The sequence below is a fragment of the Macrotis lagotis genome, chromosome 1 (genome assembly GCF_037893015.1).
Source record: "Macrotis lagotis isolate mMagLag1 chromosome 1, bilby.v1.9.chrom.fasta, whole genome shotgun sequence".
In the NCBI taxonomy this organism is placed as follows: domain Eukaryota; kingdom Metazoa; phylum Chordata; class Mammalia; order Peramelemorphia; family Peramelidae; genus Macrotis; species Macrotis lagotis.
Window position 1 is genome coordinate 810,351,073 of NC_133658.1, and position 10,907 is coordinate 810,361,979.

Sequence of the window (10,907 nt, forward strand, 5' to 3'; positions counted from 1 at the left end):
TGATATTCATTAGGGAGATCGGTAGATAATTTTCATTGTCTGTTTTGGCTCTTCCTGATCTAGGTATCATTATCATATTGGTATCATAAAATAATTAGGTAGAAATCCTTCAACTAGTTTCTCAAAGTTAAGTAGAATTGAAATTAATTGTTATTTAAATCTTTGGAAGAACTCACTTGTGAATCCATCTGGTCCTAAAGATTTTATTCTTAGGTAGGTTTCTGTAATGGGGTTATTTAAGTTATTTTATTTCTTTTCTGTGAAACTGGGAAATTTACATTTTTATAATCATCCATTTCACATACTTTTTTTCATATTTATTGGCACTTTTGAGTAAAATAACTCTGAATGGTAACTTTAATTTTCTCCTCTTGGTTAGTAAATTCACCCTTTTCAAAGTTTATCCATTTTATTACTTTTTAAATAAAACAAGTTCTTAGTTTTAGTTATTAGTGAAACAGTTTTTTTAATTACAATTTTATTGATTTCTCATTTTAATTTCAGAACTTCTAATTTGGTATTTAATTAGGTATTTTTAATTTCTTTTCTTTTGTTTTTTAGTTGCATGCCCAATTGAATGATCTCCTCTTTCTCCATTTTATTCATGCATACTTTTAGAGGTATAAAGTGTCCTCTTATAAATGCTTTGGCTGAATCACACAAGTTTTGATATGATGTTTCATCATTGTCATTAATATGGATGAAGTTGTTAGTTATTTCTATGATTTGTTGTTTAATCCATTCATTCAGCTATTTCATTTCCAATTAATTTCAGTTTTTCTTTCCATGACTCTTGTTTACATGTAATTTTTGTTGTATCATGATCTGAAAAGGATGTATATAAATTTTCCCCTTTTCTGCATTTAATTATGAGGTTTTACTGCCTTAAAAATGTTCAAATTTGGGCTGACTAGGTGGTACAGGGATAGAGCACTAGCCCTGGAGGCAGGAGTACCTGAGTTCAAATCTGGCCTCAGACACTTAATAATTACCTAGTCGTGTGGCCTTGAACAAGCCACTTATCCCCATTGCCTTGCAAAACATTCTTTAAAAAAGGTTCAATTTTTGAATAGTTACCAGGTACCATAGAGAAAAATTCCTTTCTATCCCCATTCATTTTTATTCCAGAGGTCTATCATATCTAACTTTTCTATAATTCTATTTGTCTTCTTAAATTCCTATGACCCTCAAGAGCTAAAATATTATCTCATCATCATCAATTTATACCCACACCATCTGTCCAAGTATGCTCCTTTCATCTCTCATTAGAGAAATACAATTCTGATGAGTAATGGGTATTGTCTTCCCATGTAGTTATGTAGACAGCTTAATCTAATCCATGAACATATTTATTTTCTTTCTATTTAACTTTTGTATACACCTCTTGAACCTTGTATTTGAAACTCAAAATTTTGGATCATATTTGGTCTTTTTATCAGCTTGGTCTGAAAATTCTCTATTTCATTAATAAGTCATCTTTTCCCTGAAAGAATGAGCTAAATTTTGCAGGTCAGTTGAATATTGGTTGAAATGCAAGCTCCTTTGACTCTTTGATCCTTTAATGTTGAAACCTCTAAGTTCTGAGCAATCCTGATTGTGGTTCCATATTTACATTGCTTCTTTTTCCTTTCTTGCAGCATTTTTCTCCTTTAGATGAGAATTGTGAATTGTGGCTACCACAATTCTTAGAATTTTTATTTTGGGATAATTTTCTGAAAGTGGTCAATAGATTCTTTCAAGGATTATTTTATCTTCTTGTTCTGAGATACTGGGGAAGTTTCCCCATGATAATTGCTCCAAAATATTTTCCAGTTTCCTTTTCTGATTCTGGCTGTCTGGTAGACCAAGAGTTCTTAAATTCTCTCTCTTGGATCTATTTTCCAGGTAGTTAATTTTTCCTAAGAGGTACTTTAAATTTTCTTTCATTTTTTAGCCATTTGGTTTTTTTGTTTGTTTTGGATAGAAATTTAGTATAGCAAAGAGTCTTTAAGATCCATTTCTCGAATTCTCATTTTTATTGGTTCATTTTCTTTACCCAGTTTTATATTTCCTTCTCTAGATGCTTAATTTTACTTTTAAAGGCGTTGAATTCTTTTTCCATTTGACCAATTTTACTTTTAAGTATTGTTTTCTTCAGTCATTTTTTCATAATTCTCCTACAAGACTCATTTTGATAGTTGAACACTGTTTCTTGGTTATAGGGGACTTTGTCCCAAGATTTTTGTGCTAGGAGCTGGGGAGCTGGTCCCTAGCTATCTGCTCTGGGGATTTATATTTTGTTCCCTGCATCAAGGTTTCCCAACTAAGTGTTCCTCCTGCTATGGCAGTATTTCTGGACTAGTATTATGGCTTCTGAGCCGGTGTGGGTTCCCTTACTGCTGGTCTGTTATATCACTGGCCTGCTGATCTGAGACCCAAGTTTTACTGTGGTTAAGAGCCTCCTACAGGCTTCCCACCTCTCCCATCTATGCTGGACTACACTCCCCATTTACCCACATGAGACAGAACTTTTCTGAAATTCCTCCAAGTATCTTGAGTTGACAACTTCTTTCAATATTTTTGGTGTATTCTATACTTTTTAGGGTCTGTTTAGAGCTTCATTTAAAATTGTTTGGGGGGGGGTCACAAAGGCAAAATTTCCTAGAAAGACCTTCCCCCCAAAACTCCAAAAGCTGTCAAATTATGACTCTAGCCAAAATTTAGAAGGGCAGAACCCACAGATAGATTGAGAGATATATTTTCCCAGTCCAAGATAACTTAGAAGTTCCATTGGAAAGGTGTGTTTCAACAGGACTGGGTGGTGGAAAAAAGCCCCAGCCTCAGCTCAGTGCTGCCCAGCCCATCCAAGCCCAACCTAGGAATCACCAGGAACAAACAGCTTGAAGGGGCGGTGAGATAACTCTGCTGCACCAGAATGAGTGTGGAGTGAGGAGTGCTGGCCTCAGAGTAGCCCTGCCAGAAGGACCTGCAGCAGAAATTGGGGGAAACTAGTCTGCACCTCCAGAGCACAGTCCACAGATAGTAAGGGGGTCAGAGGAGACTACAGAAATCTCTCTGCTCTTCCTGGGGCAGGACTCTGCTGTTTGCCAACACTCAGATCCAGGTTGCAGTTTGGGCTTCCATACTAATATAGCAGGGACCCTCCTCCCAGCTCCAGGGCAGAAGGGAATGACTGTGGTCATCTACATACCAAAGCACAGGCAAGAGAGCATAAGACCTTGGAGGAATAAAGGTCCCAGTGGAGTGTCTCAAAAAAAACTCCAAAGCCTTGGAAGTACTGTAAATCAGTTTTAGGCTGAGGAAATGAGCAAACAAAAGTAAAAGAACAATATGATCATAGAAAATTACTTTGGTCCCATGTACGATCAAAACACATGATGACAAAATCAAAGCTTCCATATCCAAGAGAAATAGAAAATGGGCTCAGATTATGGATGAACTCAAAAATACTTTGAAAAGCAATTAAGGGAGGTGGAGGAAAAATTGGGAGGAGAAATGAGAGCAATGCAGAAAGATCATGAAAAGCAAATCAGCAGCTTGGTGAAAGAAATACAAAAAATATTGAAGAAAATAATATGTTAAAAACCAGTTTAGGCCAAATGGAAAAGGCAAAACAAAAGGCAAATGAGGAGAAGAATGCCTTGAAAACAGAATTGACCCGTTGGAAAAGGAGATAAAAAAGCTCTCTGAAGAAAACAACTCCTTCAAATGCAGAATAAAACAAAAGTCAGCTGATGACTTTGCAAAAAAATCAGGATGAAATAAAACTCTTTCAAAAAAGCCAAAAATTAGAAGAAAATATGAAATATCTCATTGGAAAAAAACCAACCTCAAAACAGATCCAGGAGAAATAATTAAAAATTACTGGGCTTGGGGTGGCTAGGTGGTGCAGTGGATAAAGCACCGGCCCTGGAGTCAGGAGTACCTGGGTTTAAATCCGGTCTCAGACACTTAATAATTACCTAGCTGTTGTGGCCTTGGGCAAGCCACTTAACCCCATTTGCCTTGCAAAAAAAAATTGGGGGCTACCTGAACTTCATGACCAGGAAAAGAGCCTAGACTTCACTTTTCACAAAATAGTACAGCAAAATGGCCCTGAGATCCTAGAAGCAGAGAGCAAAATAAAAATTGAGGGAATTCACCAATCACCTCCTGAAAGAGATCCCAAATTAAAAACTTCCAGGAATATTATAGCCCTATTCCAAAACTCCCAAATCAAAGAGAAAATACTAAAAATTGCCAGGAAACTACCATGGCTCCATAATCAGGATTACACAGAATCTGGTAGCATCTACATTAAGGGCTCATAAGGATTGGAATATGATATTCTGGAAGGCAAAAGGACTTGGTTTACAAATGAGAATCAACTACCCAGCAAAATTGAACATCCTCTTTCAGGGGAAAAGATGGACTTTCAATGAAACAGGGGACTTTTAAACTTTCCTATTATAACAATCAGAACTGAACAGAAAGTTTGATCTTCAAGTTCAGGACTCTGGTGTACCATAGTGGGGGTTGCCAAGAAGGACAAACTATGAGAAACAATGATATTGAACTGTTTGTATTCCTGCATGGGTAGAAGATATTGATAACTCATATAAATTTTCTCATTTATAGGAATTTAGAATGAGTATATATGGACAGAGCACAAGAAGGAGCAGAATATAATGGTATAATATAGAAAAAAGATGGACCAATGAGTGATAAAGGGAAGTATTTGGTGGAAGAGAAAGGAGAGGAAGAAGGAGCTAAGATATTTCGCATGAGTCAAGAAAAAGCTTTTTTAATGGAGTGGAATGGAGGAAGGCAAGGGTGAATGAGTGAACCTTCATTCTCATCAGAAATGAATCAGAGAGGAAAGAGTTGAGATGGTGATGGGAAGCTAGTAAGTTCCCAGAGTTTCTCCTGAAACAACTTTAAATAAAGTCTGAAAGCAACAGAAACCACAACAAAGAGAGAAACAACTTTTTTAGTGAGTTATCTTGGAGAATCTTAAGGAAAATTTCTGTCATGTGGGTAAGTTTAGATGTGAGAGCTGAAAGTCAGTGATATTTTTTAGTCATATTGAATCTTTTTTTTAGGTTTTTGCAAGGCAAATAGGGTTAAGTGGCTTGCCCAAGGCCACACAGCTAGGTAATTATTAAGTGACTAAGACTGGCTTTGAACCCAGGTACTCCTGACTCCACTATGCCACCTAGCCACCCCAGTCATACTGAATCTTAAGTCTTGATTCAGCTTGAGTCTTGGCTCATCAAATCATCAGTGAGAGTCCGAAAGCTAGCTCAAAGAGCAAAATTCTAGCCTTGTAATTCTGGTGTGGTATTGGGCTACCCTAGTGCAGAAAGAAAACTGTGAATAGTGGAAATGCCAGAGCAGAAAGCCAGGGACAAGACCACCAGTCCCCCAACTGAAAAAATACTTGAAACTATACACCCTATACTATACACTTGCAACTACAAACCCTATACTTTCATAGGAGCAAAGTCCAGTTATCAAAATGAGCAAAAACCAAAAAACATGTTAACCATTGTCAGCTACTATCATCATAAAATTGTATAAATGGAAACAAATGACATTATGAGACACCAAGTTCCATCATATAAAACCAAAAAGTTGATAAAATCAAATTAAATATAAAGTTTTTCTTAGGTAAATGATTGGCCTGGACAATAGATCCAGGAGAGATAATTTGTGAATTTTTGGTCTAACTTAAAGCCATAATCAGAAAAAGAGCCTGGATAATATCTTGTGTGAAATTATTATGGAAAACTGCCCTAATATCCTAGAACAAGAAAATATAAATAGCCTGAAAGAATGCATCCATCACCCCAAGAAAGAGATCCAAAAATAAAACGTCCAAGTCATCTTGTAGTCAAATTTCAGAAATCTCAGTTAAAGGAGAAAATATTGCTAGCAGTCAAAAAAGAAGCAATTTAATTATGAGGGAATCACAGTCAATATTACATTGGACTTATAAGTTTCAACATTAAAGGATCAAAGGTCCTGAAATATGATATTCTGGAGGGCAAAGAAGCTTGGATTATAATCTAGAATCATCTTCCCTGAAAAATTCAGCATATTCTTTCAGGGAAAACAGATAAAATAGATTCAGTGAAATAGAGGACTTTAAAACTTTCTTGATGAAAAGATCAGAACTGAATAAAAAATTTTTATTTTCAAATAAAATACAAGAGATGCATAAAACAATAAATGAAAGGGGACAGGGATGGGGGAGAGGAGAGACAGCAATGTTAGTTAATAAGATTAAACTATCTCTATCTCAAAATGGGAAGACAATGATTGTAACTCTTGAGAATTGTATTTATATTAGGACAATTGAAAGGAACATACTTAAACAGAGGAGTTGGGTATCAATTGACTGTGTTATCAAATGTTTAGATTTTGAGGGTTGTATTTCTATTGGGACAGTGGGAGGAAGGATATTTAGAAAGAAGGTGTGGGTATAAATTGACTGTGATGTTATCAAGCTCAGCTCTTAAGGATGGAAATTTATATTGGAATATTTGGAGGGATTATTCTGGGTTTTTTTCCAAGATATCAAAAATTACTTTAATTTTATTTCCTTTACTTAAGCAAATCATTAGATCTCACAATGATTTTGGGTGGGCATCAGGGAAAATGACTATGGATTAGATCATGACTAAGTACATAGGGTTGGTGAAGTTACAAGCCTCTCTGGGGAAGCTGGAGGAGCATCAACTGTTCAGCAGACAGGTAGGTGATGTTCTGAAAGTGGGAAAACTCGCATGTGATGTTCTCTGAAGCTTCCACCTTATGAAATTCTGTTAGGTCATCTCCTACAGTGGCTAATGAATTGGGAATCAGTTTGGTTACTTTGGAGGAAACCCTCTATTGAGATAATGCCTGTTTTCTTCTGTTACTCAACTACAAATATGACCCTTTCTGCTTCTTGTTTCCTACCTATTTGGCATCTCCTGTATCTATGAACTTCTTGCCAAAGGTCAGACGCATCAAAGTAACATCAGCTAGGATGCGTCCAAAGGTCATAGATCACTCTGTGAGGTCATCACACACCTGATGGAGACTAGTTCTCTCTGGTTGATCAATTATCCATCCTCAAATTGAGCCACCACTAAATTGATAATCTCAGGGGTTATGGATAGCAGTGCCCACTCATCATAGTTCTCACCATTGCTGGTGAAGATTTGGTGAAAATGATTGGCAACAGGTTGGAAGAGAATATAAAAATTGATATGGTAATTCTGTAAATTCTTGCTACCAGGGTTTACTGGAGTATTCCATAACCAGGAATGGAAGACAAAAATAATTGGTTTTAGTACCCATGTGATGAGCAAATGAATCCCTTTTCCTACAACAAACCCATCAAGGATGATAGTTCTGTGGCCAGCTTCCACAATTTATAAGAAAGAGTTGACAACTCCTCCTACAATAACTAATCCCAGCTCAAACTTGTCAACAATTTCAAACAGTTTAGCAGTCATGTGTGCTTCAGATGGTCTTGGTCTTCTGCCCTCTCAGACCAGACATAATTCTGACTTCCACATGAATTCCCCAACCCTGAAGGGATTATCTTTGAAAAGTGGGAATTGATTATGATGTAAGGATGTCTATGGTTCATGAGAACTGTTTTTCTATCAGTTGAAAGGAGTATTCTTTGATCGGGGGGATGGTTACAAGACAGCTATCAAAGAATTAGAGCATGAAAAAAGAAAAAGGGTCATGCTGGGATAAGAAGGTAGAGGCATTAGAGGATAAATAACACCAAATGAAGAGGCACAAAGGACCTAATAATGTAGAGAAAAAGAAGGGAAGTTGTGAGCACTGAGTAAATCTTACTCTCAATAGATCTGACTCAAAGAGGTAATAACATACATTCCCAAATGGGTTTAGAAATATATACTACTTTGCAGAGAAGCCAGGGGTAAGAGGAAACAAAAGTCAAGAAGGGAGTGATAAAGAGAGGGGCAAAGCAAAAGTTAAAAATGAATAAAAAGAAAAGGGAAAAGAAAAGTAGGGTGACAAAAGGAAGAGCAGATTGAGGGAGACAGTAGTCAAAAGCAAAACCCTGGTGAGGAAAAATAAGGGGAAAGGAGAGAATGAGAAAAGTATAAACAGGGGAAAGAGGTTGAATTGAAATACAAAGTTAAAAATCATAACTGAACTTGAAGGGAATGAAGTCTCCCATAAAATGGAAGCAACAGAGTGGATTAAAAACTAGGATCCTTTAATATGCTATTTATTTAAAAAATACATTTGAAGCAAAAAGATACACACATGGTAAATGTAAAAGACTGGAGTAGAATATATTGTGCTTCAGTTGAAATTAAAAGAATGATAGAAATTCTTATCTAAAACAAACAAAAGGAAAAATAGATCAAATTAAAAGGGATATAAAAGGAAAACTACATTTTTTCTTTGTTTTTATTATTTGTGTCAGTATTTCCTTTCATAATGTGACTAGGATGAAAATTTCTTTTGCACAAGTGCACATGTCCATTCTGTATCAAATTGCCTGCCTTCTCAATGAAATTTTAGGGAAGGGAGAGAGAAAGTCTAACATGTTTTTTTTTAAATGTTAGAAAAATGCATATTTAGCAGGAAAAAAGTAAAATAAAAAAATCTTAGAAACCTGGCCAGGTCCTTTGTCTACTAATAAACCAATTACTTATATATTACCCATGACCCTTCAGGAATCTAACAAATTGTATCTTCCCAACTCCTATAACAAAGTGTGGCCAGAATGCAAATGCTTTTCATGATTAAAAAAATGCATAGTGACATATGAAAAGCAAAATAAAGCAAAAAAATACGTTCAGTATATTGCAAAGCATTAAAATGTAAACTTCTTCAAAACAGGAATGGTTTTTGTGTGCCTTTCCATTCACAGAATTGTCATAGTGACTGGATCACTATATAGATGTTTTCTCATGGTAGAGTAACACAAGCACTGAAATTGAGTTTGAATCCTGATTTTTCTCCTTACTAACTTGTTGCTTTTGGCCAAGTTAGATATCTTTTCCGGGTCTCATTTCATTCATCTGTAAATTGAAGTGCTCAGACTAGATGTAGTCTAGGACTTTTGACTGCTTTATATCTTAACCTATCATTCAATATGAACTGTTTTACTCAGTCCTTGAGATTTTTGATGTCACTGTTCCAAGGATTAAATGTTTAAATACTGACAGAAGGATAAGCAATACACAGATAGATGTTGAAACATTGATGGATGATTTTATTTCAATACAAATAATTTTCTTTGTAATTGAAGTATTTTATTTTATGCATTTAAAATCATTATTCTTAGAAAGGGTTCATAGTCTTTATCAGGCTTCCAAAAAGTTCTATAATTCAAGGATTTAAAGAAATACCTTTTATAGATAGCAAATAAGAATAAATACCTTCCTATTTTGAGAATATGAGAAATATATTCTTAATTTCTTTAATTTCTCATGAGGGAAAGAATAAAAAACAAATCACTTACAGTCTCATTACATGCTTTTAAACAATGCCATCACTGGGCCAGTGTCTGTAAATTGGGGTTTTGTGAAACTTGTTGGTACGTTAATGACTCTTATCCTTACCATTTTTCTGGGATGGTTTAATTAGATGACTATAATCTTCCCTAGGAAGAAATAGCAAAGCAATCAGTTAGCAACATGAGGAAATAAATGACTTAATCAAAAAATGAATTGCCCATGACAATTTGGGAGAATTTCCATTTCAATACAGGACCAGACTAGCAAAAAAAAGTCCATTCTAATTCATCTCTAATGTCCTCTATAAGTATCATCCATTTTTATCAGCTGCAAGATCCTGAGAAAATTTTAATAAAATGACTGCACTGAATAAAGGAAGTGGATAACCATAATAATAGCTTATATTTACTTGGCTTTGTATAGGTATAAAATATTTCACTTATATTTTCTCATTTGATCCTTGCCATAATTACGTGAAATAAACATGGGAGACTTCATTAAAATAGTTCTTTAGATGAATGAACTGAGGCTAAGAAACACAGAAGCTTAAGATCTCAGCAAGTAGCTGGTCCTTACTGTTCCTGAGAAAGAACCTGATAAAAATCCCTAGCATATATAAAATACTTCTATTCATCAGGAACAATCTTTCCTCCAAGACTGCACATTCTTTCTGGGCAATTTTAATTTCAATAAAGTCTTTCAAAATTAATCTAAAATCTACCTCCTTTTTATTTTCTCTCATTCTTCTGACTTCTTTCTAACTTGAGATATATTCTAATAACTCTACTGCTTGGCCACTTTCAAATGTTTGAAAATAGCTTTCAGATATTTGCAGTGTTCTCTTTCCCAAGCTGAAGATTCCCAGGTCTCTCAACTCTTTATATATAATCACCACATGAATTATGCCCTCTCTGTCCTTCTGGATGCTATCTATCCTGTTGATATCCTTCCTAAAATGAGATATACAGAACTGAAAACAAACACCAGATGTGAATGACTATCACCTCTCTCCTTCTGGATTCTAACAGTCTATAATTCCAGTCTTTAGGATTCCACATCAAACCATTGATTTGAACTGAGGTTGTTACACATTAAAATTCCATGGTATTTTTCATGTGAACTATTTTCTACTTATGTCTCCCAGAAGTAAAATATAGGAGTTTATGTTTATCTTTATTCAATTTCACCTTTTTTAATGTCTGTTACCAATACTGAACTGGGAAAAGATTTCAATTAACCTTCACAGTCAGAACTAAAGAATTCTTTTAACAAGCTCCTAATAGGATATTAAAGCTGTCAGGTATAAAAGTGGAAGTGGGGTGATGGGGAACTGAATCTCACTTAAAAAAAGAGATAAAACATCCTAAGAGAGAAGGTGAATTATTTGATGAGGACCAGTGAGAACACTATTGGAAAAGTCTAAATCAA

At 35.2% G+C, this 10,907-nt stretch overlaps 1 pseudogene; it reads right to left on the minus strand.

The window, feature by feature from the left end:
* Nucleotides 1-6,684: 6,684 nt before the first annotated feature.
* Nucleotides 6,685-7,484, minus strand: LOC141507229 (prohibitin 1 pseudogene; annotated as a pseudogene).
* Nucleotides 7,485-10,907: the final 3,423 nt, after the last annotated feature.